Genomic DNA, 13,677 nt, shown 5'->3' on the forward strand with positions numbered 1-13,677 from the left:
GAACTTGCCAGCGAAGAATACGGACACCGTTTTCAGGTCACCCCCTACGAACATTTCAGAACAACGCGATAGTTCTTAGAACACTTTCAACTTAACAACGAACAACACGGACAGCGTTCTCAGGACACTCCCTACAAACATTCTAGGACACCGGGAGTGTTCTCAAAAACGTCTTCCGAACACCCCCATTTTGTTTATTTGCGAACATTTCAGGACACCGCGGGTGTTCTTAGAACACATTCAACTTCACAGAGAACAATACGGACAACGTCCTCAGGACACCCCCTACGAACACTCCCCAGACACCGCAAGTCTTCTAAGAAGCATCTTCAGAACACCACCATCTTGTTTATTTGCGAACATTTCAGGACACCGCGAGTATTCTTAGGACACATTCAACTTGACAGAGAACAATACGGACAGCGTCCTCAGGACACCCCCTACGAACATTCCAGGACACCGGGAATGTTCTTAGAAGCTTCTTCAGAACACCACCATCTTGTTTATTTGCGAACATTTCAGGACACCGCGAGTGTTCTTAGGACACATTCAACTTGACAGACAACAATACGGATAGCGTCCTCAGGACACCCCCTACGAACACTCCCCGGACACCGCGAGCGTTCTTAGAAGCGTCTTCAGAACGCCCCCATTTTGTTTATTTGCGAACATTTCAGGAAATTTGTGATGTCATCTTTGATGTCCTGGGTGTTAGTGTTAGCGGTGCACGGTGGCGCGAGTTATGGTTGTTTATGTTACCATAACTGCCGAATTTCAGGGGGTTTTCGGTTTTACTTTGAGCCATAACGTCCCTTTAACAAAGTCTTTTCACTGAATTTCATAGGTTTTTAGTAGCGCAACTTAACAATAACGTCCCTTTAACAAGGTTTTTTCACTGAATTTCATAGGTTTTTAGTAGCACAACTTAACCATAATATCCCTGACTTCATATACATGTAACATAGAACATACTAACCCCCTTGTAGTGATTTTCATGTCCGCGGACTACCGCCATGTCCGCGGTCACATCGAAAATCTGAGCGTGGTGAATCTAAATTTAAATAGTGGGCCCCATTTCCCCTTTGAAGTTGGCTCCGAAAAGAGCCGTTTTTTTTTTTTACAGTTGCTTGACAGACACCTGTTATTTTGTATTTTTTTTCTTGGTTTTTTTTCTTACTTTACTCCTAAAATCTTCACATAACCTTCTCCAAAGCAACCCTTACATTCCAAAATAGAAAGGCATTTCCCGTAAAAGATAAAGAAATGCCATCTTCTTTAAAATTAACAGCATTACTGGCATCAATATTCTCATTGTTACAGAAGAACATACCAGCTCTAAGCATGAAGGCACACATGCCTCGGTTGATGACACACCTAGCAATATTTTGCTGAGGACAAAAAACTGAACTATTGTCCCATATTGCCCTAGGTAGTAATCCAGAAAAAATTACTTTCGCATTTGGAAGGATCTTCATTATGGCTTGAACCAAGCGTTCCAAATCAGCCAACAAAGTAGGGGCACTGACGTTGTCCAAATGGAAAGCACCATAGTGCAAAACTACCACATGCGGACTGTTCATCGTGGCCATATCCTCACAAACTTGTACAATTCCCTGTACATTGCAATCTGGCACAGTGCTCCACACCACCTCCACTCCTTTCACATCAAAGTTCTTTGCAACATGCCTGCATTCAGCGTACTGCTGTAATCCATGCACAAACATATCTCCGAGCACCAACACCCTGACTTTCTCCACTTCTGCCATCTTCACCACACACAGTCTCTTTCAACACAAATCCACAACCTCGACATCTGATTGGCTGATCCGTACAGTCTTCTTTCCATGTTGGATTTCCTGGAAAAACCCAGATGTAGTAAGCCCTGTCCACGAACAGCCGCGGTGTCCGCGGACGGTGTCCACTTTACTCTCTGTGCCATTCCCTCATTGCATACAGCTAAGCAATCACACAATACGAATAACGTCCTCAGAACATCCATATTTTGTGAATTTTCGAACATTTCAGGACAATTATTATTTCATTATTCAACATATTAACATTACAAATATTATACTTTCATCTTGTACTCTGCACACAATGCTATGTTTCTACATTAGTAGCTCAGTATACTAGATAGAATCCCATAATACAATGCTATTTATATCAATGCATCGTTCAAAGCACTAATAACGGTATGATATTTATTGCAATATCCTTGACACTTTTTTCGCAACATTATAATAAAAATCCCTAGTACACAAATTCCATGAAAAGTACATACACATGTGATGTCATCAGTGATTTCATCAATGACATTTGCAATGTCATCTTTGATGTCCTGGGTGTTAGTCTTAGCAGTGCACGGTGGTGGCGCGAGTTATTTTTCATAGCTTACCATAACTTGCGATTTTCAGGGGTCTCTCGGCTGTACTTAGAACCATAACGTCCTTTAAACAAACTTTTTTTAATATCACGCAAACAATATACAAACATGGCATGGAAAAACCAACTTCTACAGATGGCTTTACACAGAATGTTGCAAAGTAAGAATTTATGCTCGTTCACAGTGAAGGTCAACTGCTTCCATTTTTTTCTCGGGCCCCGGAGAGGCTCACGAAGCAGACTATAAGGTTGTATTGTGTTTTGACCTTGACAGACAGAGATTGTGATGAAAGACTTCTCTTGAAGGAGTGTTGCTAAAACGTAAGAGAAGATAAAGATGAAATTTCTGAAACGAAACCACTTTTATATATTATATCACTATGCGAAAGATCGTTGGCACACGCGGAGTCGTATTTTGGGACTGCACCACTCGTAGACAATGGAAATTGCAATTGTACTGTAAGTAACCCTTTAGATTATTTTATACCAAATATAATTACAATAGCGTAGCATTAAAGACCGCTCAAGTTGAACTTGTTCGTTGAAAGTGGCATAATGTTTTCTACCGTGCACTATCACCGCCGAATTGATCCCCTGTCATTTAGAGGGCTCTGAAAAAGGCAGACGACACAGGGTGGGTTAATAGAAATAATTTAACCGGTCTATAGGCGGTCAAGCGCTCTACTCGCTGTGCCACTTCACTGTAGCCTGTCAAGTGGCACAGCGAGTACAGCGCTCGCTTTGACATCCGTGCACAGCTTGAATCCCGGCAAGGCCAAACTCAGCCTTTCATCATTCTGTGGTCGATAAATGAGCACCACATACAGTGGTTAAAAATAAGCACTGCTTAGATACCTCACGGTTCTTAGCGCTATATGAATGGGAAAATATTATTATTTTATTATTAACATACTCTGTTGAACTATCTTCGATAGCAAATAGTTTCACGCCCTAATAAATAAAATGATGATTTTTAATGAAGATCGGCTGGTGAGACTAATTTATGTTTTTTAAAACAGGTATGTGGACCCATTTTGCCTATGTCACGATTTACAGACTCCAGCAGATGGGGTCTTCAACTGCCAGGTGCAGGTCCAAATATGCAACTTCATGCCCCTCACCATTTTATGGGACAATTGCCAAGGACCAATATGCCCTTACGCAGTACTAGCGGCTACAAACAACATACCAACCATTCGGGTGGTCTAATGGCTCGTTGTTGGAGCAACCTTCCGATTATCAGAGCGACCATTTACTGCTTTTATCATAAACCAACAGCCTATCTACCGCAAAGGAACAACGCGTGGCTCCAAATAAACTTTTGCTGATCGACAGCAGAGACAATAGCAAATTGCTGAATATTCACTAAACAATTCATGTGAAATAAATGTACTTTACCAAATGTACAATCCTGCTGTTTACTTTTAAACCACAGTTTCATATTCCGAATTGTGGCGCACTGAGTTGTAAGCTGATCTAACACCCTCTGTACCGCAAAGGAACATCGCGTGCCTCAACATGAACTTTTGCGGATCGACAACAAAGACAAATGCAAATTGCTGAATATTCTCTAAACATTTGATGTCAAATAAATGTACTTTACAACATTTACAATCTTGCTGTTAGCTTTTAAATCACTGTTTCATATTCCGAATTGTGGCGCGCTGTGTTGTGACATAATATGTGTTGTCTTCTGGGTTCTGTGTAAAGTCACTTAGGACTCCAGAGAACTGGGCGTGTTTGATTACGCACCCTGTAACGTCACGGAGAGAGGCGGGGAATATGAATGCTTTGATAATATCAGGCTTAGGGACGGGAGATATGATTTAGTGTCGCAAAAGCAAGTCAGCCCGGTCAATAGCGCCAGTCATAGGATTATCACATAATGTCGGCGCACACCAGCCAGATTTATCGTTTCTTCAGTGGACAAAAAGTCGGTTGACGCCCCTAGGAAATTGTACTATTAGCGGACAAAAGGAGTGCTCTTAAAACACTTTCACCCTGACAACGAACAATACAAACAACGTTCTCAGAACACCCCCAATTTGTGTAATTGCAACCATTTCGGGACACTGCAAGTGTTCTTAGAACACATTCAACTAGACAGATTACAATACGGACAGCGTCCTGAGGACACCCCCAGTTTGTGTACATACGAACAATTAAGTACACCGCAAGTGTTCGTAGCTCATTTTTACCTTCCTTGCGAACAAAAATGACACATACTCCGTCCTCTAAACACCCCACCATTTAGTTTATTTACAAAATGTCAAAACAGCCGTGTTCTCCGCGGACAAATCGAACGCAACAAAAACGTCTAGCACATAAAAAAACAAAACATTGAACCTATCTCATACTCCCCCACCGTCCCCAAACACTCTTACACACCAACACACAGCACTAAATACAATTTTTTATCCACGTTTCACTGCGCTGTATGCGGTCGACTGCGAATACAAGATGGCAGGCGCCACAGAAGATCTGACGTGCTCCACGGCCCTCGCCGTCCAATCAGCGAACACGTCGCATGTCCGCGGACATGACGCAAGGCCATGGGCCGTTCGGGGTGCTGTCCGCGGAGCGAACAGGGAAGTCCGTCCGCGAAGTGAACACAGATATCACACATTTTTTTGCCTTACATTTTGGTCATTTTTAAAAAAACTACTGGACAGATTTACACCAAATTTGCAAAAGCACGCTTTTGGGACCAGGCCACCGCTCCTGCCGCAAATTTGGTGTAAATCCGTCCAGCGGTTCGGGCTGTAGCTGTGCGCAAAGTTTATTCCCATTCAGTCTATGGGAAAAAAAAAAAGTTTTGGGAACCCCCATATAAATTTTCCCCCCCCTGGACGAATCCTCACCAAACTTTGCAAACAAATTCAGAGTGGGCCATATACTTTTTTTTGCAAAGTTTGGTGAGGATTCGTTCAGGGGGAGCGAAGTTATAAGCCGCCCAAAAAGTGCTCTTCCTATGGAAACAGCAATTTAACCATAACTACATGGCCACTACCGTGGCCATGTAATATATATATATATATATATAATACTTGTTGGATACTTGTGGACTTGTCAGAGGAAGTGTTACATCTCCTGGTCTATATTAAGACCTAAGTGGCAGGTGCACATGGAGCATATCCAGTATGCTTCACGTTTTCTCAATATCATTTCCATATTTCCTCCTCTTGGTAGGGACACCAGTTTTTCCATACCATATGATGTCTGTGATTTCTTGCTGAGAGTGTGATGCTTGAAAATGCATTGCTATAGGTAATCTTAGGTCTTGATGTTTTATCGCCCTGGTGTGTTCTCCAATTCTGATTTTTAATTTTCTTATGGTACTGCCTATGTACAGTTTATGGCAGACACATTTGATTGCATATACACCATGTTTTGAATTGCAGTTGATGACATTTTTTATTGTTTTTTCTGTTCCATTTGGTATAGTTACACTTAGCTTACCATCGATTGTATATTGACAAATGTGGCACTGTCTACATTTGTGATTGCCTTTGATTGGTGGTTGAAGACACATAGATTGTTTGGGGGTCATTACGACCCAGGCGGTAAGTACACCAACTTTACCACCATGGTTTAAACAATGTTTACACCATGGTGGATGGCGGATTTACCGCCCCATTCCAAGGTGAGTGGGGCGGTAAATCCCCATTTCCCATTTTACCCTTCCCCATTCCCATTTTTGCCCCATAGGGCATAATGGGAGTGGGGAAGGCGCTAATTATGCCACCGTAAACTACGGTGGCGTAATTAGCACCAAGGCGGTTTAGCGCCATGGATTTTAACGGCTGCTAAAAGCAGCCGTTAAAATCGGAATCAGGTGTTAAGGGTTAACGACGGTGTTAACCCTTAACGCCTGAGTTTTAATGAGGCCCTTTGTCTAGTTGTTTGAATTTCTTGTATGAAAAGAAAGATGGGCTTAAAGTTTGTTTGAGATGTTTGCTCTTGCAAAAGGTGATACTGGGTTTGTTTTTTCCAAAACTTCTAACATGTCTGTGTCTGCTTGAAGTATATTCCAATTTTTGTTTATAATTGTTTTTATGGTTTGATTGTTGGTACTATATGTTGTTATAAATCTTTGTTAGATTTTTGTGGACCCTCCGATTTGTCACTATTTTTGTAGAAGGTCCGCTCTTGATCGTCTTGTGGTTTTGTGATATGCCTTTCCCAGGTGTTTGGCTGTGTATCCTCTTTGCTTGAATTTTTTGCTTTGATTGCATGTTTGAAGTATTCATCGTCTGTAGTGCAATTCCTTTTAATTCACAACAATTCTATGCACAGTATATTTCTTATTGTGTGATGTGGAAGGTTACTTGATGCGAGTAATATACTGTTAATTGTTGTCGGTTTGGTATATAGAGTAGCATGTACTGTTTGATGTTGAATGTAGAGATGTAAATCCAAAAAATCAATTTCTGTTTGGCTGTATGTAATGGCAAGTTGCAGATTGTACATATTTTTATTAAGATAGGTGTAGTAATCTAAAGATCTTTTTCTGTGTCATTACAAATCATAATTATATCATCAATATATCTGCCCCAAAATGCGACCTTGTTTTGAGTTTTAAATGCATGATGTTGCCACGAATGCTGAGTCTCAAGGTGTCCCATGTAACGGCACAAGCTTTGCGCACATAGCTGTACCTTGGATCTGTTTGTATATTTGGTAATTAATACAGAAAACATTGTTATTTAAAGTAAAATGAAGCATTTCTAATGTCATTTGATTTTGTTCATGGGAAGATATTGATCTCATTTTGAGAAAGTGGTCGATAGACCTTTCTCATGATTTATGCATGTGTATAGAGCTGCTACATCTAATGTCACAAATCAATAGTTAGCATCCCAATAGATTGTTTACCATTGTTGAATTGTATGTTTGGTGTCCTTGATAAATGAAGAAAGTCCTGCTACTGACAGCTGTAAGTGATGGTCAATATGTTCCAAAATTCTTTCCGTGAGTGAACCTATACTGTTAATGATTGGTCAACATTTTGGCAGGTCTGTGTAAGGTTTATGGATTTTAGGTGTGTAGTGGATGGTTTATATATCAGATCTGACAAACATGCTATGTAGTATGCGCACAATAAAAAATATTGAAATTTGCGAATAAGCTTGCCGGTATCGTAGTTCCCGAATCGGCAAACTACGAGTTGTGCTTGCAGGCGCCACAGCCGCATCCACGAGCACAGCATGCCGCATGCACCGCCACCATTCATAAATGGTGCCGTTGCATGCAGCTTCCCTATTCCCATTGAGCCCTATGGTGCTGAAATGGGAATGGGGAAGAATTTTTTCTAGTGCCCTGGAATGGGCAATTACTGGGTCTGCCGGGGTTGTAATACCCCAGTAATTGCCCATTCCAGAGCGCCGAATAAAAAAACGAATCCAGAGGCAGCCATGTCTGTATTACAGGCATGGCTGTCCACCAGGGCTGGAATGAGGCCCAGTGTATTCATTCTGAATACGAATGGAAGACCTGTTTACCACATGAAAACTTGACGAGTGAGATTAATTCCGAGCACTAACGGAAGATCAATAGCTTTCATCCTGAGAAGTAAGGGCATATTTTACATACTCATTTAGAATACTTATTGAGGACCAGTCGTACGAACTGAAGACCAGTAGGATTCATTTGAGAACTGACTGAATACTAATAGTATTCATTGTGAGAAATAAAATAATTCCAGTAGCTTTCATTTTGAGCACCACCTGAAGATAATTAGTATTCCTTCTAAGAGCTAAATACACACTAATGGTATTCATTGTGAATACTAATGTAAGGCCTGTTTACAACATGAATACTAATTTAAGAATGTATGTTTCATTCTGAACACTAACTAAAGATACATAGCATTCATTCTATGCGCTCATGGAAGGCAAATAGCACCCATTCGGATAACTAACTGAGGAGCAATAGTATAATTTTTAGTACTAACTGAAGACCAGTAGAATACATTCTGGGAACTAACTGAATGGCAAAACTATCTCTTTTGATTCTAGTAGCATTCTTTCGGAGCACTAACTAATAGTATTAATTTCAAACACTAAATCACCACAAAAAGTATTCATTCAGACTGCTGCCTGAAGACCTAATTGAAGACCACTATTATACATTATGAGCAGAGAATTAAGACCAGTATTATTCCTTCTGGTTATAAAGTTAAGACCAGTAACATTTAATGTTAATGTGAACACAGTAATTGAAGACCACTAGGATTCATTAGGAGTAACAACTGAAAAATAGTAGTGTTTATTCTGATCACTAACTGAAGACTTTAACTACACTTTCTGAACCACATCTCATAGTGTTCATTTTTGAAAATAATTAAAGGGACACAGTATTTATTTATTCAGAGTTTGACAAGCTTATGCAGAGATTACTGCCACAAGGGTGCTTCAAAGCCCTGGGGATTAAGATATGAGGGGAAAGGAGGTGGATGATCAAAAACATAATTTGAGCAGAGGTGTGATGAATAAGAACAGATATGCTGACATGTCTTCTAAAGGGAATATCTACAGTGGGTAAATAAGCCCATGCATCGACTGAAACGGATAGACATTCTTCTTTACATTGTCATCTGGTACAGTTCAGATAGAGTCTTGAGGGTTTTAGAAGGGTATACATATAGAAGTAGACTTGAAAGTAGAGTCCTACCAACAAAGTTTTTGCATTGGTGAACAACCAGTTTTGGGAGGCTTTGTATTCAATTGTAATATTGAGGATGAGTAGGGTTCACTTTGGAAATCAGGAATTTGTTCATCATCACTATTCTATGTGTGGCTCGTCATCCATCAAACTACTCACACATTCATTTACAAACATGCCCTGCATATATTTTAAAATGTGGCTATGCTGCCTATATAAATGTACCAGTCAGTGAAAGTTTAGCAAGTCCTGTAGATGCCTCAACTCCAAAAATATGCATTTAAAAGCATGAATAGCAACAATACGAATTGTGAGGACATACATTTATTAATTTGATTTTTAAAAACTATAATACGCTCAACAAGATATGAGCTTTAAGACATAGAAAGGGTATTTATGTAATAGGAGGTGGAATGTCATGGAACACTGTGTGTTGGGCAGCATACATGTTTGACAAAAAAATATAAAAATGTTGAGCACAATAGGCAATTCAAACTGAATTTTTATAAAATGTCACACTAATGACAATCTATTAATACACATAAAGCCACATTTAGGAATCCGAAAGGAAAGACTAGGCAGTTCACCTCTACCAATAATGCCACATCAATTAAGTCAAGTTTGACTGTCTACATAAAAAGTTTTAACAATATAACACAATGTTGTTGTCCATACATATATGTAGTAAACAATGCACAAAACTGCGTGTTATGCGACAATTGAAATATTCTCCTTGAATTTGTGCATTTGTTTTTGAAAATTCTTTGGTCACTGTTGGGCATTTTTCACTGTCTTTCCTTACACAGAGCCCACACCAATTCTGAGAAAAATAAGATCGTCAACTTTAAAAACGTTAGCTTAAAAAGTGGGTTGATATAAAAATACAGTCGGTGTGAACCTGTCTGACTCTGTCAAAGAAAGGTTGGCTGCTTCACTAAGGGACTTTACGCATTAATCCCTTTTACATTTTCATTCAAATGTGCTCAACCAACTAGTTTCACTGAATGCTGCCTGATGGACAACCAACATCCAGTTCCTTATCATGCTCCTTTCCAGTCTCCCCATATCATTCCAAAGGATTTTTTCAATACAACATGACCAGAAGTCATTAGCCCACCAAACTTCTCCTGCCACTCTTTACTTTCTTGTTTTAGTATAGCAGGTGAGCTTGCCTCATGCAAGGGAGGGAATATTGCCTCCTGATTTCACATCCACAAAAGTGGCATTTGGTATCACAAAAGGGTCCTTGCTGTTTCTGTAATGAAACCACAGAGGTCTACAAATGCAACATGAAATGCAAACTTACCTCTACAAGCAGAAACCTTTTCTTCATCTAGACACTATTTTTTTGTCCTGTGACTTTGCTCTTTGCTAGCTTTGAGTCGTTAAACACCATAGAAATCACTCTTTTCAGTATAAATGTTCCAGGGATCATTTATCAGCTGTATCATACATCCTTGTCCGGACTTCAGAAACGTGCTGGGCTCACATCTGGGGTGAATTTCTGTTAAGAAAAGACAGATGTCTACACAAAGAATGAATACCAATGTCTTCAAATTATCACTACCATCTAGACCAAGAAAAAACATGAGTATGTTTATAGGCCCTTTACATTCTGTTATGCTTTTTTTTCTGCAGCAGTACCAAAGATTACGTTGTTTTCTGCCCACTGTTTTTGGCCACCCGAAGCCCTTCCCTGAGTGCATCATCTTTTCTTTCACAGGTTGCCTCTCCCGCTCCCTACCTCTCCACTTACTTGCTGTACTGGAGGTTTGTGCTCCGGTCCTGTCACTCCTTCCATTCCTGGCTGCCATCATAGACATGCCATCATAGAAATGGAAAAGGAACCTAGTTCCTTTTCCCTATGGTGGCGGACATATTTTTTTTTCCTCTGGAGATTGGCATTGCTTGCTCAGCCAATCTCCTGAGGAAAAACAAATAAACCATTCACACCCCGGTTAAACCCAGGGGTTCGAATGGCTTTCACCCCTAGGGTGGCAGCGGACATGGCCAGCAACAGCCCCCAAGCCTCGCTGAGGCCCTCACTTCACTCGGGCATACCTAGATTTGTATTCGCCGGCGGTTACTGCCATGTCCACCCCCTGCCATGGGGGTAAAAGGCATATTAGTGAATGCAAGGCAATCCACATAAAAATCCTAAGGAAATCAAATTCAATAAGAAAAAAATTAATCTTAATTTAAAAGAATAAACTTGTGTGTGCATCTTCAGTAACTCCTAAACACACACATGCACATTTTATTTAACACTATTAGCCCATTACACTGAATTATATATACCTACTGGTGGTTCTTGTACTACTACAAATCAAATTAAGTTAACTGTGGTAATGTGGGTGATGAAGAAAAAAACATACATTGGTCTTCATTATAAGTATGGCAGTACGGTATGAATGGTGCCGGTACGGCACTGGCACCGTTCATACCGTACCGCCATACTAGGAGTTTCTCTTGCGGGTGCCTGACAGCCTGCCAGGTCTGACCTGGCGGGCTGTGCGGCACCCGCGAGGGAGACCCGCGGATGCACAGGCACCGTTATCACGGTACCACTGCATCCATGCTCCTCATCCCCACTCTGCGCTATGGGACAGAATGGGGATCGGGAACAGGGCCATACCGCCACCCATAAATGGCCAATTACCGGCCCATTCAACTCGTAATGGGCCGGTAATTTCCCATTCGCGGGTGGCGGGCCAGTAGTGAGCTTGGCAGTAGCAGTGCATGCCATACAGGCACGGCTACCGCCAAGCTTCTATAGAGGCCCATTATATATTACACCTTACAGCTATAATGGGTGTGCAGACTTCACTTCCTACCCTGTTCTGATGCCCCCTCCTCCTTTAAAGACTGAAAGTAGTACATCAATGGTTGAGGACAACAACATTAATAAATGCTTACAAAAAAGTAGTTGATTTTGAGATTTTGACTGGAAAACAGCAGAAAAAATAACAAGTAATAGTAAGGAATAAAATGCATGCCCCTGTGTTATGAGACAAATGAGGCTCTGAAAATTAAAACATCCATATGAATACGCACACTTTTAAGGATGTGGAGAGTCAGCTGTTTAGAGTAGAGGGAGGAAGAAGAAAAATTCAATGATGGAAGAAAAGGTTTGGCATGAAGATGTTCATGGAAGGAGTGTAACAGAGGACACAGGATTGGAATAACTTGGATAATAGACAGATTACATGAAAGTCTTCATAAAGCATGTCTGTTGGCTGAATATAAATATTGGAAAGAAAGACAGAAGTGAACATATATTGCTTACATAGGGACGAGACCAAATGAGCTAAATGATGATTTTAGAAACTGCCAGATTGAAACTGTATGATTCTATGATGAACTTGAATGAAAAACCTACATTGCTATCTGTCAGGATATTTAAGATGCCCTTTAAAGCCTCTTTCACCACTTTCAGGTCTTGTTGTTCAATTCCAAGTGCTATAAAACAATAAAAATAAAATGTATTATAATCCAATATCTTTGAATGTGGTATTTACCCCAAAAAAGCATTGAGCATGTATTCAAACGTACCATCCATAAGTCTATTCCAGGTTACAATTGGTTGTAAATTCTCTGATGCTTGCTATAGTATACTGCAAACTGCCTGACTCAATTCTGAGTGTGTAGCTTAGATTGCTTAGAAATGATTGCATGATGATTTTCATTAGAAGATCGATCATCACCAAAACCTCCTCAAAGATTATATGCATTTTCACCAGTAGCTAGGTTAATTGATCTTATAATGCTTGCACTTAATGATTCTTGCAAATGCTCAGAGTTGAAGATCTCTATGCTTGGACTTCTTTGCTATAGGAGCATAGGTTGTAGTTGCAACAAGCATTGTTGTTGGTAGTCTTGATGCACAGCTGGCGGATACAGTGTGCTATTGTGTAAGGGAACTGAGCTGGACATGGTCTGATTCTGCTGATTCATATTTACATGTACTGAACCACCTAAGTGTAATCTTACTACACTTAATTAATGTACACCTCTTGGTACACTGCTAGAGGCATTGGGCAAGGCACTCTTGTAGGTAGGAGATGTGGCAGGAGTAGAAGCAATGGCTGTTGAAAGTTTTTTTCTGATTTAGATGGGTGGATTGACTACTTACATATATTTTTCCCCAACATGAATCGTGTAAACATCTTGATTGGGGTATGATGTTCTGGAAACTGGACAGTCCACTAATAGCCACATTGCTGACCACAGGCATATTTGGAGTAGAAGTTACTCTAGGAGTGGAAATAGTGGTTTCTGTGAGTGTTACCCTGTTTGTATAATTTGACTGGCAACTTAAATTGAACATTCCCCAAGTTGGATCTCGTACATTCCTTGATTGTGGTTGAGTTTGCTGGAACATGGATTGCTCAGTGGTAATAATGTTCCAAATGTTCTCCCGGATTTGCATATGTAAATGGACGATGAATTTGTATGCCCCCCCCCATTGCTGCTTGGATGCTGGTTGTAGGGAAGTGGGAACACATATCATTATGTGAAGAACAGTCATGTGTAGATGTTGACATGGTATTACCATGTTGATGCTGGTTGTAGGGAAGTGGGAACAGATATCATTGTGTTTAGAACAGTTATGTGTAGATGTTGACATGGTAT

Source organism: Ambystoma mexicanum, chromosome 6q (assembly GCF_040938575.1).
Source record: "Ambystoma mexicanum isolate Mex_15411 chromosome 6q, UKY_AmexF1_1, whole genome shotgun sequence".
In the NCBI taxonomy this organism is placed as follows: domain Eukaryota; kingdom Metazoa; phylum Chordata; class Amphibia; order Caudata; family Ambystomatidae; genus Ambystoma; species Ambystoma mexicanum.